This window comes from Falco biarmicus, chromosome 14 (assembly GCF_023638135.1).
Source record: "Falco biarmicus isolate bFalBia1 chromosome 14, bFalBia1.pri, whole genome shotgun sequence".
In the NCBI taxonomy this organism is placed as follows: Eukaryota; Metazoa; Chordata; class Aves; order Falconiformes; family Falconidae; genus Falco; species Falco biarmicus.
In genome coordinates, this window is record NC_079301.1 from 7,203,994 (window position 1) to 7,225,421 (window position 21,428).

General features: G+C 43.1%; 1 long non-coding RNA gene across 5 annotated transcripts in view; it reads left to right on the forward strand.

Moving 5' to 3' along the window:
- Positions 1-70: 70 nt before the first annotated feature.
- Positions 71-21,428, forward strand: part of LOC130158938 (uncharacterized) — a 31,080-nt gene continuing 9,722 nt past the window's right edge. For 3 of the 5 annotated variants that reach the window (XR_008825547.1, XR_008825551.1, XR_008825550.1), the window contains exons 1-6: positions 71-4,265; positions 4,989-5,118; positions 5,193-5,287; positions 8,080-8,206; positions 15,595-15,786; positions 18,197-18,425. This is a non-coding gene — a long non-coding RNA (uncharacterized LOC130158938). The remainder of the gene's footprint in view (positions 4,266-4,988; positions 5,119-5,192; positions 5,288-8,079; positions 8,207-15,594; positions 15,787-18,196; positions 18,426-21,428) is intronic. The other 2 variants (XR_008825549.1, XR_008825548.1) reach the window with 2 other exon arrangements.

Below are 21,428 nucleotides of genomic sequence, written 5' to 3' on the forward strand. Positions count from 1 at the left end.
GTAAATAGCTGAAGGGGGGGGGGGGGGGTGTTGGTGGGATTTGGGGAGGGGGTTTTGTTTTTCTTCCACCCTTTGTCCCTCTTTCCTCATCCTTCCCATCTCCTTCAATGCCCTGTTACTCGTATGCAGCATGTCTTCCAGGCTTTGTGCCCCAGTGAAAGCATCAAGGAAATTGTGCAAGATCCCCATATGCTTCGACACTGAAATTAGTGAATTGCCTGCAGTGGCTGCTCTACCACTGGAGAAGAGAAAACCTTGTCATATTGCCCTGAAATTCCAGCATCCAGAGCATCAAACAGAGGTGTGATCACCAGCTCCACCAGACATTGTGATGCATTTGGGACCCTTGAGCTGGCAAGGATACAGACAGCAGTCCCGTGTATTCCTGATGCCCTGCTACATACAAACTCTGCCAGACGACATGGCCAAAGGCTCCGTAGGGTTAGAGCCTGGTCAGGCGATACCAGGAGGAACAGGGTTTATGGTCTTGGATACTGTCGTTGTAGATGGATGTGTTAAGTTGCTGAAACTGAGTTCAGAAAGGAACCACATTGGTTTGGGGAGCCTGGCTGAGACCTTTGTCAAGAAAATGAAAAGGGAAAACCTGGGAGATGCATGACGTGCTCATAGATAGACCAGTGTGGGTGCAGCAGCTTTACAGTGTCGCATGTTCACCTGCATCAGGCAGAAAAAAAAGGTTAAGCCAGGTTGTAGGAGAAGGAGGGCAGAGAGCAAAGGACCAGAGAAAAGAAAATGCTGCGCTGACTGGCAAAGAGACTGCTCTCTTTGTGTTCTTTGTGCTTAGACTCAAACATCTTCACAGGATATTTTTTCCTCTAATCTGGAAATAATTCTGATTCATTTTAAGCCTTCTATTAAGACAAGTCACGCAGCACTGCCTGGCTGGCAGTAGGAGGTTGTGTGTGCGCATGTGCATGCAGACATGCGTGTGTATTTCCAAGGGTGCTGCCTGCTTTCTTTTGTTGACACTGCAGTCAATTATTGTGTTTTCAATTATATATAAAAGGCAATGATAGAGTTTTTCAGCTTTTATAGCACCACAAATCACAGGGCCCTTCACTGTACAAGCAGTGTTGTTGCCACAGTGGAGCATGGCAGATCACAACTTTCATGTGCAGACTTACAGAGGAACTAGTGCCACCAGGGACCCCCAAACAGCAAGAGGACCACCTTGGGGCAGGCAAGCGCTTGCAGGCAGCTGCTCCTCTGCGTGGTCCTTTAGCCATCAGACCCTGTCTGACAGACAAGGAAGGTCAATGTGGTCCTTGGGCTGTGCCATGGAAAGGCAGAAAGACCTATTTTCTGCATGCTTCTCATGTTCAGCAGCAAGTTTTTGAAGGAGCTGTGAAGCCTGGATGAGCGAGGAAGGGTTACAGAGGCCAGGTGAGGAGATCATTCATGAGACGGGTCACGATACAGAGAATTACTCTGGTTACAGCACAACTTACCATGAATACCTTAGCCACACAGTGGGTATCTGGCTAGCCCAAAGTAACTTGGTAAATCTGAAGCAAGGAGGCTGGAAAATTGTTGGAAACTAGGGTCTGTTTCACAGAATGATCCTTTAGTTGTACATAATAAAGTCACATACCTACTGCTGTGTTTGCAAAGCTAACCCTATAAAAAAGCGGTTTGGACTGGCAGATCAGGAGTGTTTTCCTTTGAAACTAGCCTATATAAGGAAAAACCTGAGGATGTAATGGTGTACAGGCACCATAGTCCTCACCAGTAGCCAGATGATGCCACCTACCACCCAGGGATCTGAACAAGACTTCACCACTGTCAGGCTTGATCTTCCCTTGGCTTTGGCATTTGGGTATGTTAATGCACATGTAAATGCCTTAAAATTGCCTGGCACCAGGGCAGCACTAGCAGTTCCTCCAATTTTGTTTAGTAAAGGAGATGTTAGCCAAGTTGGTTTTATTCTGCTCTGCATTGATGGGGAAGGGGGTGTCTGGATGCATCATCAGACTGCATTTTACTTGTGGCAGATTGGCGGTAACCCAGCAGTCACGTCCATGAGAGTGAGGCTGTGAGAGTCTGAGTGGAGCAGGAATAGAAATCAAATCATTGCCACATAGGGTGAAGAAGAACACTTGAATTCTGAGACTCCAGTAAGCAAGTAAGTAAGAAAAATAAACAGAAGTTGTCAGCTAAGCTGGATATATTGACTGCAGTACAAACTGGAGAAGGAGCAGTGACCCTGATGACTGGGATGGAGACATTTCACCCAGGCCGTACCCTGGAAATTTGTGCTCCTTTGCATAATGAGCTACGAGCACACAGGCAAGGAGGATCCCATCATGGTAAAGAATATTGCCAATTCAGGGAGACAGAGACCAGCATGAGAAAGAGACCATTGGAAGACTCACTGTTAAATGGTGCTGGTTACCACTCAAGGGTGAGTTTTCACTATGGAACTGGGACTTTAAATAGGGATATTTGTGTGGAGTGGATTGGGGCTTCAGGTGAGCAGCCCAGTTAGACCAATTCTAATGAGAATCCTGGAGGTAAAGCTGGCTGAATGCCCACTGACTGGACTCCACATGACACTGAGCTCCACGAGCCTGCAGTGGGAAGGGCGAATAGGCTATGGTGGTTCTGATGAGCGTCAAGATTTTTAACTGGTTTGGAATCTAATCTGGAAGAAAAAGAAACAATCAGATGAGGGACTGGAGTCATGTATTGCTAGAAAGTTACTCCTGGGATAGTTCCTGCATTGCTGCTGGGGGACACCGAGGTCCTATTGATAGTGAACCAGTATTCAGAACAGCATGCTACGCTAGAGGTTAGGCATGACTGCAGGACCTGGGATTTCAGCTAACAGAAATGAGAGGCAGGGGTGCATGCCGGGAGGGATGGAAGGATACTCTGGAAAGAAAAGGAGCTAGAAACAAACCTAGTCAAAGCAATTGGTACCAGTAATAATCACTTTCTCAAATCAGGGTCCTGAGGACAAACAAGGCCAAAGCTCTGGAGGATGAGAGGGAACTTTACAGTCCCGCGGTGTGCGGCACTCTGCCTGCGGGAAGGTAGGGGGTGCTTTGTCTGGACTGGATAAGTCTTGGAAATGGCATTTGAATTCGATGTGAAACAGGGTTTGGAAGGCACTAGAGAGCCTGGGAAAAGATCTGGCTAGGTGGAATATAAAACCCATTAGTGTCTTAATGCATAAATTGGCAGAACTGTACAATAGTAATTAAAACCAAGATACTGAGAGCCCAAATTGTTATTAGATTCTGGTGCCTCAGTGACTATTGAAATTCCTAGTTTGCAAGAATGTGGGTACCTGCAAGGTACACCGTACAGACAAAAGTGTACAGTGGTCACCTGTGGTGCAAAAAGCATTTCAGCTCTGCTCCTACACCCTGGTGCAAACCGGAGAGTGCAGTTGGGTTTTCTTGTATTCAGCTTCATGTGCAGGATAAAAAATGGGCTTTACAGCAGCCGGTCCTTAAACAAAATAGGTTATTTTAGATCTTGCTAACTGTGGAAGGATAATACAGAAATAGAAGGGACTGATAATTGTCTTACCTACAAAATTAAGTACTCCTGTAAAGGCTCCTGAAATACTCAGAAGACCTCAGGATGAGGGTGAGTTACCTTTCTGCAAGTATAAGCTTGAGATAAGTTGGAGTATGGAAAGATTAATGCCTTTGCTTTAATAACAGGGCTTGATCCAAGACTGCAGAAACGATGTAAGTACCCAAGCGAAGCTCAGAAAGCCTGGTGGATCAAGGAGTGCCAGTGCAATGACCCAGTGTGTGTAATTCCCCTGTATGGCTGGTATTAAAGGGAGATAGAAAGATGCATCTGACTGTGGATTTCAGAGCATTAAATGCTGAAACTCCACAAACATCACCTCTTCTTGTTAAAATGCCAGAAATTACGGCTGCAATAGTACAAGGAGCTAAGTGGTTTTCAGTCATAGATCTAGCAAATGCATTTTACTTCAGCCCTTTATCAGAGAAATGTTGGTAAAAGTTTGTTGTTACATTTCAGGAGAAACAAAATTGTTTCACATGAGTTCTTCAAGGATTTCACAAGCTCCTGTGATTTGTCACATACACATCACCCAAACGTGGAAGAAATTAGCCTGCAGGTTCTGGAAGCATGTAACATCATATGTGGATCACACCTGAATTCTGAAGAACAAGCGTGTCAGCAGACAGGAAGTTTTGGCTGCAGTCCAGGAGGAAGGATTGAAAGTCAACAGACAAAAGGTTCAATTAGTGCAACAAGAGGTAAAATATTTAGGAGCAATACTAGATATTGAAGGCCAGACTCCAGATAAACAAAGTGTGGAATTAATTCAAAAGCTCCCCAGCCCCACCACTCTGCCTAGCTAAGAGCACTGCAAGGCACGTTTAATTGTATTCAGGATTTTTTTCTGATGTTCACTGAAGTGAGTCATCCTCCAGCTAAGCTTTTAGAGGAAGCTAGACGGTGGGAGCAGGGTGCAGAAAAGCAGGCAGCTTGGTCAGGCTGAAGCCAGCCCCAGCTGAAGCTGTGGTGGTGGGCTGTCAGGACCCAGGAAACCTCTTAGTGTGTGGTTTGCCTCTCTTAGCCAGGAAAGGAGTACTAGTTTGGCACAAAAGAAAGATACCATGTCACAGGCTATTCTCTGTGCATCTCAAATCTTATTGACACCATAACTCCTTGTCAAAAGGAATGAGTATCTTTAGCCTGGAAAACAGAAAAATTGGATTATACTGTTGGAGGAAGGCCAATGGCACAACACAACACATGCTTCCTTGAAATACATTGTGTTCAATAAAGCACAAGACGGTACATACCTAGCTCTAGGTTGGCAAAATGGACCCTCACATCAATGACCTGAAGCACCTCCATACCTTAATGATGTGGAGGGTGCTAAACATGAGTGCCAGATATTGCAGCCTTCTGACGTGCAGGTTTAATTGCCTTTGTCAAAATACATCCACATAAACCAGAAATTTGATTTACAGGTGGTTCAAGTTCTCGTAGGATAAGGCTTGCACAAGATTTGCTCCAGTCCATGTAAAGAAGAGCAGGAGCTAGGGGGGCAGGTCTCGCCTCACTCCGTACAAGTGGCAGAAATCCCAGCTGCATTGTCAGGTATGCTTCCCAGCAATGTGAGCAAACAAGGGTGAAGGATTTCATTTGACTGAACAAGTTTTTTGCCCAGCTAGGTATAAAGCAGAAACTACACACAGCAGAATACCCGCAAACCTCAGGATACAAAGAATTTGGCTTCTAAAGGAACCTTTTAAGGAAGTTAGTACAGGTGAGTGGCAAAAATTAGAATGTAGTATTCCCACCTAAATGGCTCCACAAATGCCTACAGCCTGCCGTGATTATATTCCTTTTAAGACCATGACGTGAAGGGAGATGTGACTCTGACAGCACTGGTGGCTAAAAACTTCTGTATCAGATGAATAGCAACTGAAAGGTCACACAGATTAATGGATAAAAGGATTTGACAAACAACTGCAGCAGGATAATCAACAAATAGCTGAGCAATTAAGGCAAAATGTTCATAGAATAGATAAAAGGTTGGAAACGGTAAATAACCAACATGAAGAATGGCAAGTAGCGGGGCAGGTAGTATATCATGGGTTTCCTGGAAAGAAGCACAACTTGAGCTGTAAGTGGGATGGATCTGGCACTAGCACTGATAAAGGCATTTCCATTGCTTATTAGTTCGAGTAAGTTCTGACAATGTCAGGCAGTTTCATCAATCACAGCCAAAGCTTTGGAAAGGAGAAAAAGACTAAGCTATATAAAAAGTTGTCTTTATTTTTCAAGATCACATAAAAGAATGAGTGTTAATCAGTCACCAGACCTGGATCAGCATAGAAAACATGGATTTGCTGTGGTGTTTAAGAATAGCTCTTCCAGCTGTTGTACAGGAGTTCAATGTTACCAAAGCTGGGAACGTGATTGAACAGTATTGGGTTCTTTCTGTTCTGCCTATTCTGTCAGGGCAAAGTCTGTATGCAGCATGGCACCGTCTGTGTTTTGCAGCAGGGAGAACAGACTGGAAGGAGCAGAGCTGTCAGGGATGCTGCCTGAGATAGTTGCATCCACCTCCTTGGTGTTTTGCACCCTCTTTGTATGAGCAAAGCACTTTCTGCAGTCATTGTGGGTGGTCAGTGTGACAAAACCATTGTACAGGCCTTGACACGGTAGATGTATCTAGCCCGTATCACTGAGATGTCCAAGCTCCCTGGTCATCCAGAACCAGACGCGTGCAGGGATGGCTTCAAGCTGCATTAGCCCCACTTTTCTGGAGCTAGTCATGCTTTGCTGTGGCTGTTAGAAGAACACAGTCTCACCCAATAGTTCAAAAGTCCTCATGTTTGGTTTCCTTTGCTCTTCCCTTCATTTCACAGAGTCCCATCCACTTTATTTTAAAAAGTATTGTATTTAGCAGGAGACACCCCTCTTTCCTGAGAGGCCAGCATGCCCATGACAAGTAATGTAGACATAGCCATGCACTATTGTTCCTGTCACCTCTAATTATGCAGTGATCACCATCACACTAAATCCCTTCCTCCCATCTACATTCTTCTGAATCATATTAAATACTCCCTCACCGCTCAGTGCAGCCTGAGCTGCTCTTGCTTTCTCCATCTTTGCCCCTCCCCAGACTGTGCAAGCAACCCAGTGGTTCCAGATGGGAAAACTGCCTCATTATGGTGGAGGGTCCCTAACTCGCTCCTTTTTCCTGTTGGAGAGACTACTTTCTTCTGCCATGAACTAGAATCCCGTGAGCGAAAGCAAGCTAAAAAAGTCTTTCAGCAGCCTTTTCTTTTCTGCCCTCCCAGCGCAGTTGAAAATGAGAAGAAAGGGGGGGGGGGGGGGGGGGGGGAGATTAAAAAAAAAAAAAAAAAAAAAAAAAAAGCAAAATTCTTCACAGAGGTAGACATTTCTAGAGCCCAAACAATCAGTCAGACAGTAGGAGAAAATAATTCCACCTCTGCCGGATGGGAATTTTAAACCCCATGTCTGCCAGAGGTGGTAAAAGACCTAAGTGATCCGCCTCGGCTCTGAACGTGGCGCCTTGGTGATGAGCTGAAAAGCTTGTTGCTCACGTTGCAAACAAAGACTTAGCGGAGGGCAGAGGTAAAACCAACTGGGACCCGGCCTTCTAATCAGGCCCGTGCTGTGAGCTCGTGGTATTAACCCGACAGCCAGTGACATCAAGGCAGGAGGCCTGCATGACCCCGAGCCCGTCCAGCGGTGGCTTACACTACCCAGTACCGTGTGTTCCATTTAATAAACTCCATTGATATATTTAATAAAGACACCTCACACTTCCACAGTTTCATGTGTGACCTCTCTGTGGTTGCTACCAAAAACACAAAGAACAAGAGTCAAGGATCATTAGCTGACAAGGCAAAACTGCCCCTTCCCTTGCTCTTCTATTTTTCTTGTGAATATCAACTGCTTGGGAGGCAGCGATTGCTTGTAATCCTTCCTGTCTCCATTATTGAAGGGACAGATTTCTGAGAGCTTTGGAAAAAATTGCAACATAATTGCCTGCAGTTTGGGCAGCTCACAGTCCCACTTGCCACCTTCAGACTCCTCATGCCAGCACTCATCTTCTGCCCAGAGGCTGTGTCGATGGGCTCCTGAGAGCCCGTAGCGGCTGGGTGCTGCTCCCACCCCATCTCCCCCCAATTTTTTGTCGAGGCAGGAATAACTGCAGACACCAAAGGCCAAAGCAAACCATTAGCAACCCACGAGCCCCCTTCTGAGGGTCCCTGGCTACGCTGCACCAGACAGGGGACTTTGGCTTCTGGTAAATGTCATCTGCCTCAGCAGGGGAAGAAAAAGATGGTTATGTACGTCTAACTCTTCTAGGCAGGGTAATAAAAACTTTGTAGGAAAAATGATCTGTTTTAAAACCTAAAAAGGTAAGGGTTTGTTTAGTAGATTTTCTATTAAGTTTCAGACTTTATGTTTTGGGGGATTTTTTATTATGATTATTTTATTGGGTGGTTGTTTTTTGCATTAGAAATGTTGTCAGTTGTCAAACAAGACTCCTGATTGATTTGGGTTTTTTATGTCTAGCTTTCAACATCCTCAAAGGCATCTAATTGTTCAGGATACACTGAGTATCTGCACTTAGAGAAATCAAGCCTCGAGTGGAACTCCCCTGAAAGCAAGGCACCGGGAAGCCAAGATTAGTTCTCAGAAAGTAAGTGGTTTTCATTTTTTGGTTTCTCAAGGACTCTTTCAAGGGCCAAGCAGATGGCTGGGAGATCCACAGAATGGAAACCTGCAGTTCTAATGGGGACAGAAAAGTCTGTATGGAGGGGGTTGTTTGTTTGGAGTTTCTTTTACACTATTTATGCAGCTGAAATGCCAGTGCATTCTTTTTGTGTGGACTCTTCCTTTTCAACAAAGGGCTGAGGAAATTGCCACGCTAATTCTCTGAGCTTCCTAGCAGCTCTCAGGCATAACTAGAAGAGCAATTTCCAACTTTAAAATACAAAGGCAAACAAAAGAATGAAAGCATGCACAGACCGGTTCAGTTCAGAAGGCCTCTTGAAAACTTTAGGCAGCTACAGTTCCATTCTCATTGCATTTTGAGCGCCGACTTGGCCCTGTGCTGAAGACCAAGCCAGCCTTAGCTGCCCTGTGGCTTTTTCAGGAACATGTAGGGCCGTGTCAGCTTTTGGGGGAGCCCAGAGTAACAGTCAGCCTGCTGTGCCGCCGGACACGCTGCCTGCGTGCCCTGGCAGCAGCGACGTGCCCCGGGGAGGCTCTAAACCTTTGCCACTGCAGGACCTGCCGGCTGCAGGCGGGCAGAGCGCGTGGGACCGGCAGCAAAAGCCGCAGGCGCCCCTGTGGCACCCAGCCCTGAGCCTGGCCAGCCAAGATATGGCACAGCTGCACCCCGAGGTCCCAGCAAAACCAGCTCTTTGTACACTGGTAAGTGGGAACAAAACTAAAAGCCAGCATTTCAATTCTTATCTAGTGCGCACCATCTGGACCTACCAAAATGCCTTGTTACATTAGAAAAATAATGCTAATCCGGCATCTGCAAGTGGGGAAACTGAGTCTCAGGATACCGGTGGTGCCTCTCTTTGGGGAGCCCCATGCATTCCCGGGCATCCCGCGCCCACTGGGCACGGGCTTCTCTGGAGAAGTGTACACACACCCCCTCTCTGTGTCTATGTTTGCATGTATTTGCTATATAGCTGTCCCACACATTTTCCTTGCTAGCCTGTCATAACCATTACTAAAATATGCTTATCTCATATATGCAAATAGCAGGATATTTATAAGGTTCTTTGAAATTTCCATAATTGTGTTATAAAAAAAATCTCTTTGCTTATCTCACAAAGTGTTGTAACCACAGTGTTACTTTTATTGAAATCCAAAAATCACTCAGCAAAATAAGAATAGTTAAAAAAGTGAGTTTTTTATGTTTTTGAAATAGAAGGGAAAGAAAGAAAGCAAACCAGGCTTTATTATTTTAAATTAGAAAGTTTAATGCTCACCAAAAAGGGTATAAACTGTAAATGTATTTTAGCAGTTCCTAGAGAAAAAGGCAGAGGTTTTAATAATAACACTGTGTGCTCCTATATCATTTTCATTAGAAAAAATCTCAGAGCACTTTCTGCTTATTAAAGAATGGAATGCCTCAGAAGACTCTTGGGAGGCACTATAGAAAAGTAAGGTAACAAATATAAATCCACATTATGTTCCGTGGTGTGATTACCTGGAACTTCCTAGCCACCTCGGGGGTGTACAGCCCCCTGCCACGTCTCAGGATCACAAACCTGCACCCCACGGCACAGCCTCCCCCGCTGGATGGCTGTTGGCTGTGGCAGCACGAGGGGCTTCACCGCATGTATCTGCTCATTTCGTGATGAGCAGCCCAGTGCCTAGAAGGTTTTTCCCAAGCTCAAAGGTGAAGAACAGAAATGAGGATCGGGGGTAGGGCAGGGACCCTGCTGTGCTCGTGGGGGGTCCTGCCACCTGGTGTCCTGCCCCGTAGGGACATGTGAGGAACCCTGCAGGGATTCCTCTGCCTCCACGCAAGTTCCTCACCGGTTACAGGAACATTCCCAGGCAGGCTTTGACCATTCACCTTGGAAATGATCTGGAGGGGACACAAAAATAAGATACTAACCTAAATTTAGCAAGAGTCATCAAATGTTCACAGAAACAACAAAAGGAGGAAGAGATGCTGTAAAGGTAGAGGATATTCCCTGGGCTGATGAAGTAAATAATGTTTAAAAAATCCCTTGCGTTTAATTTCAGAAAATACAATAGACTGAATGAGTGCCCAGAAAAGGAACAGCATGTTAACATATCTTAGATAAACAGGAGCCAAACTGTTAGCCTGACAGAAAAACAAGAAAGCCCATCAATGCAGTGGGGGAAAATAATAAATTAAAAAACAGATGGTTCAAAGATGTGATTGCATCTTCAGCTTAAGTGAGAGGAAAGAAAGGGAATACATATGTATTACAGGCAGGCCAGGAACACAAAAGCTGGAAAAACATACATGAACAGAAGAGGCAGACTCGTCATAATGAAGCTAATTAAAATAGCAGGACCTCAAGATATTTTAGGTCCTAGTGGTAGAAACCCCAGAATTCCAAGCCCCATTCTTTATTAATACAAAAAAGTTTCCTATTTCATCCATGCTCAGAAAAGGGACCTCTTCCTTTCTGTGCTAGATAGTGAGTCAAGGCAGATGGGAATTATTCTGAGCTTGGAGAAAACAAAGCAGCACAAATTAACGGCTTACTGGCAGAAAGGCAGCTTAAAGCACTTTGCCAAGGCACATTTTATTCCTACACTTACCCTACATACATTTTTTTTTTCTTTAATTCTGTTTAGAAGTGCATGACCAAGCAGAAATACATATCTCTGGTGCATATAGGCTGGAGTGAGCATTAAAACAAACAAAAAGTAGACAAAAGAAAATAGGAAAAGGGCCAGGCAGGGAGGATCTATAATGGCTAGTGCAATGACTTAACAACTTGCTTCATGTCACTCAGTACAGGGAAAACAGAACAACCCCTGTTGCCAGTTTGAACTCATCCCATAATTTCTGTATGGCTTTATATGCATCTGCTTCTGTCACACGTATATACATATATGTACTTGCACACCCATATATTACTGTTTTGTATGAAGAAGCACTGATTGCTTGCAGAGGGTCCTCACGGCTGCAGGGACCCTGGCCAGGATCCTTGTTGTGCCATAATGAGAGGGTTTGACTTTGGCTTCAGACATGGCAGGGGTTTCACTGCAGCTTCCTTTGCAGCAGTAAAGCTTTAAATCTGCAGCTAGACTTTCTCTGCCCAGGAGTATACTTCAACCACTTCTGTGAGAAATCTGGAAATGATTTAACTGTGCAAATTAACCATGCATAAACAATTTAAGATATGATACCGATTTTATTTCAATCATAATTTGGCAAGATGATGGAGGCAGAAACTCAAACCGTACTTGTGTTTGAATAGTGTTGATTATTTCGTAACTGTTAACTCTCCAGACCTCAATTTTAAATCCTTGGGGAACAGATTCTTTCTGTGTTTAGGGGATTAGAAACAGGAGACCAGGAGATGTAGGTTCAGTTCTCGTTATATGACTTTCAGCTGCTTTCTTAACTTCCTGCCACCTTTTTTTTTTTCCCTTGTGTAAAATTAGGATATTGGTATTTCTTCACATGACAGCTGCTTAATGCATTTACGTCTAAAACGCTCAGGTGAAAGGTGCTATACATTTCAGAGATTATTGTTTATTACCACAATTGTTATTACTGATTTTTGTGATAGTTTCACTCTCTCATATATAATAAGGGCAAAATTTTATGAACATTTTGCCTTATTTTAAACTCAACACCAATTTTGTTCTGAATTATTCCTTTGAATAGAATTATTCCTGAACTACATCAACTGGGGACCAGCTGCTGACCCCAAGTGTTTAAGAACTACAGATAATCATGGATGAAAAGAGACAAAAATACATTTTATCTAAGAAGTATCTACGGTTGTGATAGAGACTGAAATTAAAGTATAATCCAGAGAGAGGGAGAGTATTCTTTAATTAAAATCAGCTACCTCAAAAGATGGATATTCTCAGGAGCGAAATTTGCACAGTTCTCAAGGCTTTCCACTTAAACCCTTGATGATGCAAGGAAAAAGAATTCTCAAGGAATAATATTGGCATTAGCAGATAGCCACTTGCCACTGCACAATAAAGCAAAATTTGAAGAGAAAAAAAAAATGTGGACAATAGAATGGAAAGATGAACAAAATAGGAAGCTATCTGAAACACAAACCCATGATTATCCAGCAACAAATGAATAGTTTGGCAAAGAAAGAGAACCAAGATAGAGACTTGGAGATAGAGGAAGAAAAATTAAACTAGAAGCAGCAGAGAGCAGTGAAAACAATCAACACTTTCTGCCAGGAGATATGTTAAAAAGACTGAAACTGAGGCTTTAGATAACATGTTCAAAATGATCCATTGTTCCACCCACCATCTCCATAGCAATTAATGGTCCCAGCCAAGGACAAATTATGGTTCAAGCCGTGGAGACTGTACGGACCCCCATGAAAGGCAGTACATGAAAGGCACAACATCCATTTGCAGTAATTCCTAGGCTTGTGGTAATAATGTCTTCCTCACCTTCGGAGAGATGCTGCTTCTGGCAATGTGGGAACCGCAGAGCGGAGGGAAGTACTTCTGACGAGCATCTCATAGCGAATCCTGTTCCGTTCTCATTTTAGTTACCATCACAGATGGCTTCCTGCAATACAAAGAAGGCTCCTGGCGAGGCAGTTTGCTGGATAACGTTAGAATTGGATGTGATGGAAGTATTACCTCACAGAAACACCAATTCTCCAGCATTTATATCGTTGGGTTCAGCACAGATTTGAGCAGCTACTTTGCACTGGCACTGGCTCCCTTGCACTGCGCTCACATACAAATCTCTCTTGCGTGAATCTTGCCTAGCAGCCTGCAACCAGGTGGTTTCTGTGAGAAGCAGTTACGCTGCAGTGAGGAAAAATGTATCCTTTTTTTTTTTTTTTTTCCTTCCTTTTTAAAAAATATATTTCAGCGGTAGAGTGGAGGAGCTGCCGCAGTGGTATAAGAGGCTCTCTGGCTACATCTCTGGGGACCACGGGCAGTGGTGGGGACAGCAGCAGAGCACCCTCCCTGTGCTCTGGGCACCTTATTGCTAGGGAAAGGATGCAAATAGCTTCAGTGCCTATAAATCCCTTGTAGCTTTGTGGCATGTGATGCAAATGTTTTTCTAGAAATAGCCTAAAACCAAATAGTTGTCCAATATTGGCAACAACATATTGCAGCCAGGTTGGATGGGATATGTAGCAGGGGACTTTTTAAAGTGTCAAATTAAAAAACCTTTGCAAATCTTGGCTGAGTCCAGGTTCCCAAAGAGCTGCTGTGGACTGAGGACAAATTTCAGTTCAAGCAGAAGGGTTGGCTAATCATTAAAATACATCATACAGGTAATCTGGCTCTTAGTCCCAGACGTTTAAAGGTATTTTAATACCAATAGTACTTTAAGCGCTAAAATGGTTTGACCAAACTTGGCATTAGTTACCAACATCTCTTTAAAGGGAAAAAGAGTTCATGGCAGTAAAAGAGCAAGACCCCCCTGGCAATGTTATTTACGCTGGAAATTAATGGATCATACTGAGCCGACTTACAAGTTCTCAAAGTCATGATTTCTTATAGCAGCTCTCATCACTCCTTATTTGCCCAGTCCCACCAGCCTTGCTCACACTGATGTCACCGTCCCGTGGAGCCCCTCTGAGCACGCAGGGCTGGTTGTTTTGTAGGAGAAGACAAGTACTGAAAGTCCAGCGATGGTGGTGCATGCTGGCGAGCAGTGTTCACATATTAACAGATTTGCACTCAAACTGGCAAATAGAAATGTCTATGTTAGATATGCTGCGTGAAAGCCAAGGCAACAAAAGTCAAAATGTGCATATGAGAATATGTGGTACACACAGTATATGTCACAATGTTTACCATCACTTCAAAACATGCACCCGCCCACAGTTCTTCACTAGCAGCATCCTGGAACTTCTCCAATTGGGATTTGCTATATGAAGCAAAAGTCAATTAAAATCAGCCATTATTGTACAGATCATGAGATCCATAGTACAAGATACCATACTCATCCCAGATGCTCATTAATAGCAGTGTGTTGCAAACAAGTCCAGGACAATTGCATGGGTTTTGTATACTTTTCTGATTGCTGTGTTTCCTCAGTTAGCATATAACATTTTCAAATGGGTTGGTTTAAAATTTTTAGTAAATAGCAAATTCCCCAGAAACACAGTTCTGCTGCATTCGGGAACTGTTGCAAATGTAGGTCAGAGTCAGCAAGTAGGTTTAGCTAATGACAGTACAGGGGGGCAGAAAGATTTCAGGAAAAGGAAATTCTGTCTATGCAGCTTGCTAGAGGAAAGACCTGTTAGCACCAGCTCACCCACCTTCTTTTACCAAAGAGCCTGCTGCTGTGCGAGGTGCGTGACTCATCTCTGCACCACACTAATCCTCCGTTTTTAGCTCGGAAAGTAACCACCTGCTAAAAACGTGGGGTGCTTGGTTGGGTTCCCTCAGTTTCTTGTGGAGCTCTTCCATACAGTTAAGAAAACATGATTTTTCAGGGAGGTAAGCTGTGTCAACTCATGTTCAGGAGCTCACGTGCTTGTACAACTCCAAAAGCCTGATTCCTGCCACACATTTATTTGTGAGGAAACAGCCTTTACTGGCCCAGTTCAGAGAAACCCACACAAGAACGGCCTTTAGCCAAGATCATTCTGCTGGGTGGGGGAGGCTTCCAGCCCTTCAGGCAGAGCCAAGCACTAACGTACAGCTCCCAGCTCCCAGGTACAGCCTCACCAGCGTTACAGACCAGCAGCAAATCTGGCCCTTCGCTTCCTGCTTGGAAGCAAAACATCGACAGGTTTTTTTTTAATTAAATAAAACATTCACTCAATACAAAACAAACATCTTTGTTTTGCAAAAAGATTCCCCCACCCCTACACACACAGAGAAATGCACAGTAATTTTTAGGGTTGATTTATAAACCAAAAAAATCTGTAATTAGCACAATTTTATTTGTAATTAGCAGGGATAAGTTGTTTGCTTTGGTGCCAGTGTTAGTGGCAATGGAAGTGCACTCGCTCTTTTGTTTTTAATTCTTTCACTGCCTCTTTACATATAGTTTCAAGGTAAGATCAGTAGCTGGAAACATGATGTAATTTATCCTGTTATCATTTCATGAACTTCAGCAAATCTACTCCCGATAATGTATTATAATTATACCGATGATCAGAACTGGATTTGAAAATGCACAACGGCTGGCATCAACTGCCACTGTGTGTCTGACCATATCAGAAAATGAAAACAACAGTTACTGGCATTTATTATCAGAGGAGCTCCAACCCAGATTTGCAGACAGATATGGACTGCAAAAATTAAATGGCTGTTCACTTCATGCATGTACCTCATTTTGTGGATTTTGGGACTTGCGTCCTAATCTCTGTTACACTTTTTCCCATTTGCTTCTTCCAACAGCACTGGTTTAACAGAAGCTTCCCTACTTTAAAGCCAAATGCAATGCTCCCTGCTGTGATGGATTCCTTCTTTTTCCTTCCTAATTGGAGGCATTTCATCGGATCGAGTTTTGACAGAGATAGTAATTGTCATCCAATTTTAAGGCAATGACAAGATCAATATGAATTCTCAGATGACAAGTATTATTACCAGGTGAGCACAAAGAAACAAAGAAAATGAAAAATCCATGTTCTTGGGATCAAAACAGTTAGAGGCACATGCTTGCCTTGATCCACGTGTGCGTGAATCCTGTTGACAACAATAGACACTGTGCATGTGGATGGATGGGGTAGAACAGATGGCCTTTGCCAGTCAAATAGCGAAGGAAAACGAGCACCCAGTGCTTTAGTACGTTGCAGCTTCAGTAATGTGGGAGTCAATTAACTCACCACCAAACAGGCTTACAGGGAAAATTACCCACAGCCCCATCTCAGAGAATTCTGCTTCTCCTTAATATTTTGTACTCCTCCTGTTTCCTGAATGTCAGGAGTAAATACCTAAGAAGCCCCCGGTTCCTTAAGGTAAATATATTCAATGTATGCTTATACAGGCAGAAGTACTTGATTATTTTTATAACATTGTTTAAATGAGATTATCTGATTAGTTAATGGCCTAAAGAGTTCAGATAGGGTTCAAATAAGAATCTAAAATGTGTTGCAGCATCTTTAGACATTTTCCCCACAACAGTGGTTTCGGGACAGATTCTGCCATGTAGGCGTGACTGTTGCCAGATACTGTCATTTTATTTTAGTAGGTTTACCCTGCAGCAAGACACTTCTTCAAGGCATTTGACCCTTGGAGCTCATCTCTTGTTCCACATTTGCTACTCAGTGTGCATTCAAGTTACTTCTGTAGTGCCACTATGCACACATTTATCATGCTACTAAACCAGACCTCCTGCTTTCCCACCCCCAAAATGTTAAATCTGAGGAAATAGACATTTTCCTTTTTTTTTTTTTTTTTCTTTTGCAGTATTTATATTCAAAATGCAGTTTAACTGAGGAAAGGGATTTTGGCAAAATAATACATGATTGTCGTACTAATTGGCAGCTGCAATGATAACAACCATGACAAGTTTTAGCTCTGTCCACTTCAACCCAGCCAAGTCATTAAAGGTTTCCAAGCAGAGGATTGTGTTATGAAGCTTAATATACGCTGGTAACTACACTGGTATCCCTGGGTTTCTAAACACAGTTTTAGCCACCCAAATGCAGGTTCAGTAGGATTTTGATCCATGGAGGAAGATCTCAGCCAAGCACTAAAAAGATGTTTGTTAGCCTCCAAAATATAAATAAAATATTTACAAAGAGAATAATTGACTTTTGATGTTTACTTCAGGCTATGGTTAAGCAGGCAATGTCTGTGCTAAGCAATGCAGTGACCACCTGCCACAAATGCTGTGATATTTGACAGATCCCTTTCTGCCAAGAACTATAATTCCTATTTAAATCTAAATAGAGGAGCCATGAATGCAGATTTCTCATCACAAAGACGCTGATGTTAATCCCCAGTACAGAAAAATAAGAAAAGCCAGAACGTTTTATTGGATTTTATATGGAAGATAATTAAACAGTATTTCTTCTTTACTTGTTATACGGCATCCCATCAACATTCCTGCTGAAATTTGTTTGTAAAGAAAGCCAGAAAGTTTTATTACATTTTTATGTAAAAGAAAATTAGCATTTTGTATATTTGAACTTACGTTAGAATAACAAAAAGCAGGTAAACAAAAAATGACCAAAGAATCATGAAAATAAACAGAAAAAAGGTAAGGAAAGCACAACGCCGTTCTCATACACACGTTTTCATATTCTAAGCATGCAAACAAAATAAATGTTTATGTGCATATGTATGTATTGTATATATTTAAGTACCAAGCAGTTCTGAAAAACTAAGCTCCCAGAAGTTAGGAAATGCTAGAATTAGATGTGCTTGCACATCCTTAATTTGGCCTTTCTGACTGTATACACGCGGACGTATGCTTTTTTCCTTTTCCCACCCGCTACCCCCCCCACCCCCCACCCCCTATACAAAATGGTGCAGTGTAGGCAGAAAATTGGCTGGGAGAGTGATGTAATCTCTGAGCGAGCTGCTTTGCAGAAGCCTGTTTCTTTTCTGCCCACAACCCAGTTTGGTATTTTGGATGTACCCAAGGAAGTTATCTTAGCATGTTTCCCAGCAGGTGGGTGCTGCCAATCTGAGTCTGTAAGAGAATGTGTCTCAGTGTGCATTTAAAGCATGCTTATTAATAGAGGGGAGGAGGGGGGTGGGGGAAGCTGTAGCCAAGGTTGCATCCTCGGCATTTAAAAATGTTTCAGTTCAGCCTGTGCTGCCATTTACTGCATTATGTGATGCATGTGGATTTTCCAAACAAAAGATGTTTATGAGGAGAGTATATTTTAAGATCCCTTTCACGACTGTACAGACCCCTCTCCGAGCAGATGGCCTGACAGTTGCAAGAAAACTATTCATAAGCCAAAAGTAGCATTTAAAATTCTTTTAAAAAGACAGTTTGTTCTCCGTATACATGTACATTTTAAGCAGGTACTAATTCTGTTCACAGCGGCACCTTCCCTGCTTTCCAGCGCATTCCCAATCTGACAGCACCAACTGAAGACGCGCAGGCTGCAGGGAACCCAGCCTCCAGCAGCACCAGCAGCACAGCACAGGACTGCCATGTTGTATCAGCGCCCTGAGCCACGCTCTCTGAGGCTACTTTCAGCTCTGGTTGATGCAGAGGGGACCATTAAAATTCAGACTCCACTCACTGCTAGCTTGGAGTAATATTGGAGGTACAACAGTTTCTCTTTTAAACTCAAAATAGGCTATATCCACAGTGAACGTGTTTACTTACCATTTACAAGTGCATAGAAACAAGCAGGATTAGCAATGAACTTTCCAAGGACAAGAAGATACTTAATTCCATTTTCATACACAGCCTTGACTATTACCTAGCTGTAGTTGAAGCTCATTGGGGAAAATTACCAGCCGAGAACAAAATAACTAAACCTGAGCCACTTGACCATTACTAAGTTTATGTATTCGGGAAGAAATCTGTTGGCAATGACTTCATACAGCTGCATTTACTGACCGTTTTAATTGCCTTCTACAGAACCTCCTGCTTGAAGGAAGCAAGCATTCCCATATCATGTGCTTGATAAATAAATAATGCTGTCCCTCTGGAGACAATAATTCCATCTCTAACCAATCTAAGTACAAGGACAGGGACTAACCGTACTTACAGGTTGGGGAGATTGTTTGGGTTTGCTTTTCCTTCACCTAGGTAACTCAGACTTGTGATTTGTAGTGTCTAGCACATTCAGAAATATTTCTGAAAAATCCACCTAATCCTGCAGCAATGAGTTGCAGAGTTGGTTATACACAGCACAAATGTTTCCAGAATTTTTTCTTCACCTTTACATGCACATTTGTTCTTCAGGGAAAACAGAATAAATAGCCCCTTCTCCCTGCTTCTCTTGTACCATCTTTTACTCTTGTGTTTTGCAAACTAAACAGTGCCAGTCTTTTTAATCACCTTTTAGACGGAAGCCTCTTTCCTCATGTGTCTAATCATTTTTGCTGTACTTCTCTTGCTGCAGAAGTACATACGTGTCAGCCTACGCACCCCTGGGGTAATCAAAAACTCTATGAAGAACAGGGTTTAAGGCTTAGCAGAGGTTTGCTCTTTGCTCCCCAAACAATCCCTGTTCATCTCATTCTAAATTCACTTTAAGAAACAGGGTCCCCAGTGCAGGTGCTGAGATGTGCGTGTAGATGTGCAAGATTAAAAGTGAGGAACAGGACAGAGAGGGCAGGAAGACTTCATCTCGCATTCAGCAGCGTGGTCACCAGGCCAGTCCTGACTTGCTGCAGAAATGAAGCCAGTCTGGTGCGGGGTAAGAAATCGTTTCTTTTGTATGAGGACGAGCTTTCTTAAGCCCATATCTTTCAGACATGACAATTTGTAGATGATGCTGTTTCATCTTCCTGAGGCTCACCTTTACTCCAGCCTGCCTTTCTCCTTCACCCGCGCTGTGCAGTGCTGCAATCTCTCTTTGAACAGCGGTAGTAAGTTCAGATCTGGTGCTACAGCTCTGCTCAGCCTAAAAGGGAACATGAAGGAGAAATGAGAAGCTGGCAAAAAGCCTCAGGGAGAAACATGCTCTTCAGCTGGGACCAGTGTCCTCATAGAGGTGCAGTCAAGGCAGTTGCTTCTCTTTTGGCAGCCTTTGGTTTTCTGTCCTACAGAAGATTTTCTCTCATTGCTTTCTGGATCCAGAACGTTGTGTGTATTACAAAGGCCAAAACCTTAGCTGGGGGAACCAGCACATGCTCCGTCAAGGGGAGTGGGCTGGGTCTACGCAGATTAGCTGAACACCAGGCCCAAAAATGTTTGGGGAAGGATTCCCCTAGTCTAATTGTAGCCCTCTGAAGCTTGATTATCCAGTCCAAGCTTGTTGCTTAATCTTCTCCTGCAGTTGACAGAGAGACGAGTTGATTCATCCCATCGTAACATTGGGCTTTGAGATAGAAGGGGTGGCCTCCTGCCCCAAAAGTACCTCCCCCGTAGGGGAGGCTGTAGAGCTATAAGTTAAAAGTTCCAAAAGTACTTGCTCAGAGATCCTACTCTTAGGACCACTTAGGTTGCTGTTATTGATCTTGGTATGAGCTCTGAGGAGGCTCTTACTACCCAGGCTGCCTTACAACAGCGCCTGGAAAGCGTGATCATGAGTAATGCTGCCACAGACCTATTGCCAATCGCACTACATCAGTAAGATTTATATTTATGATGCTGATATATGGTTACTAAATAAACTGCAATATTCAAACTGGTGTTTGGGGGAGAGGAGCGGAAGTTTGGATTTTACCCTCATCTAGTTATAGCTTCTCTCTCTGAACCACTTTTTTTAAAAAAAAGTGAAGGCACTGAACTTTCCTTTCGGTCTTAAAAGCCAATCCAATATATCTTGTCCTTGGAAAGTTTTTTGTTAATCCTGTTTGTATTTTTTAAATGCTATGCAAACATTTTCATTGTGGATTAAAGTGCTGTTTCAAAGCAGTTGAGATTTTAAGATTGTCATTAATTCAGAGAAAGAGACTTCTGTTACTATTCCAGTTCTTTCGGAACTAATTTCATCCAGTGCCCTTTCTGAGGCTTTGCGCTGGAGTGCTAAATGCATACTATCAAAGGCCGTATTAAAGAGGATTGTATATAGTTGACCAGGGTTCATACAAGGGACTAGTTTTAGATAGTGTCTTACATTGAAAATATGGTTCTTCAATTATACCTCCTATTGCAGAAATGAAATTACCTTGAATGCTTGGTCTAGTAGGCTTATTCCTCAGAATACAATAGTAAATGGTCAAATTCTTCCTCACAGTAAAACATATCTGATTAAAAGATGAAAGAGAGAGTGAGAAATGTGAAGAGGGAGGTCAGTTGTAGGAGCCCTGAGATCAGTGAAAGGACAGCTTATATAAAAACTCCATTTGAGTAGCCCAAATAGTTCTAGGACCGCCTGGATGCTTCAAGCAGGAGCATCTAAAGTGCCTAATGTTCTTCCAGCTGATTCAGGACACTGCAAAGAGGGGTCAGAGGGCCAAAGCCTCATAAACACATTCACACTATTCACAGAGAGCAATAAAAGTGATTTGCAAATATGTCTTCTTAGCAAAAGTTAACATCTTTGAGATCACAATCATAAAAAATAATTGATACAATTAGGGAACTGAAGCTACGTTTGGTGTGACTGCAGCAATTCACATTTATTACATTTCTAAGTGTTTTCTTGTCT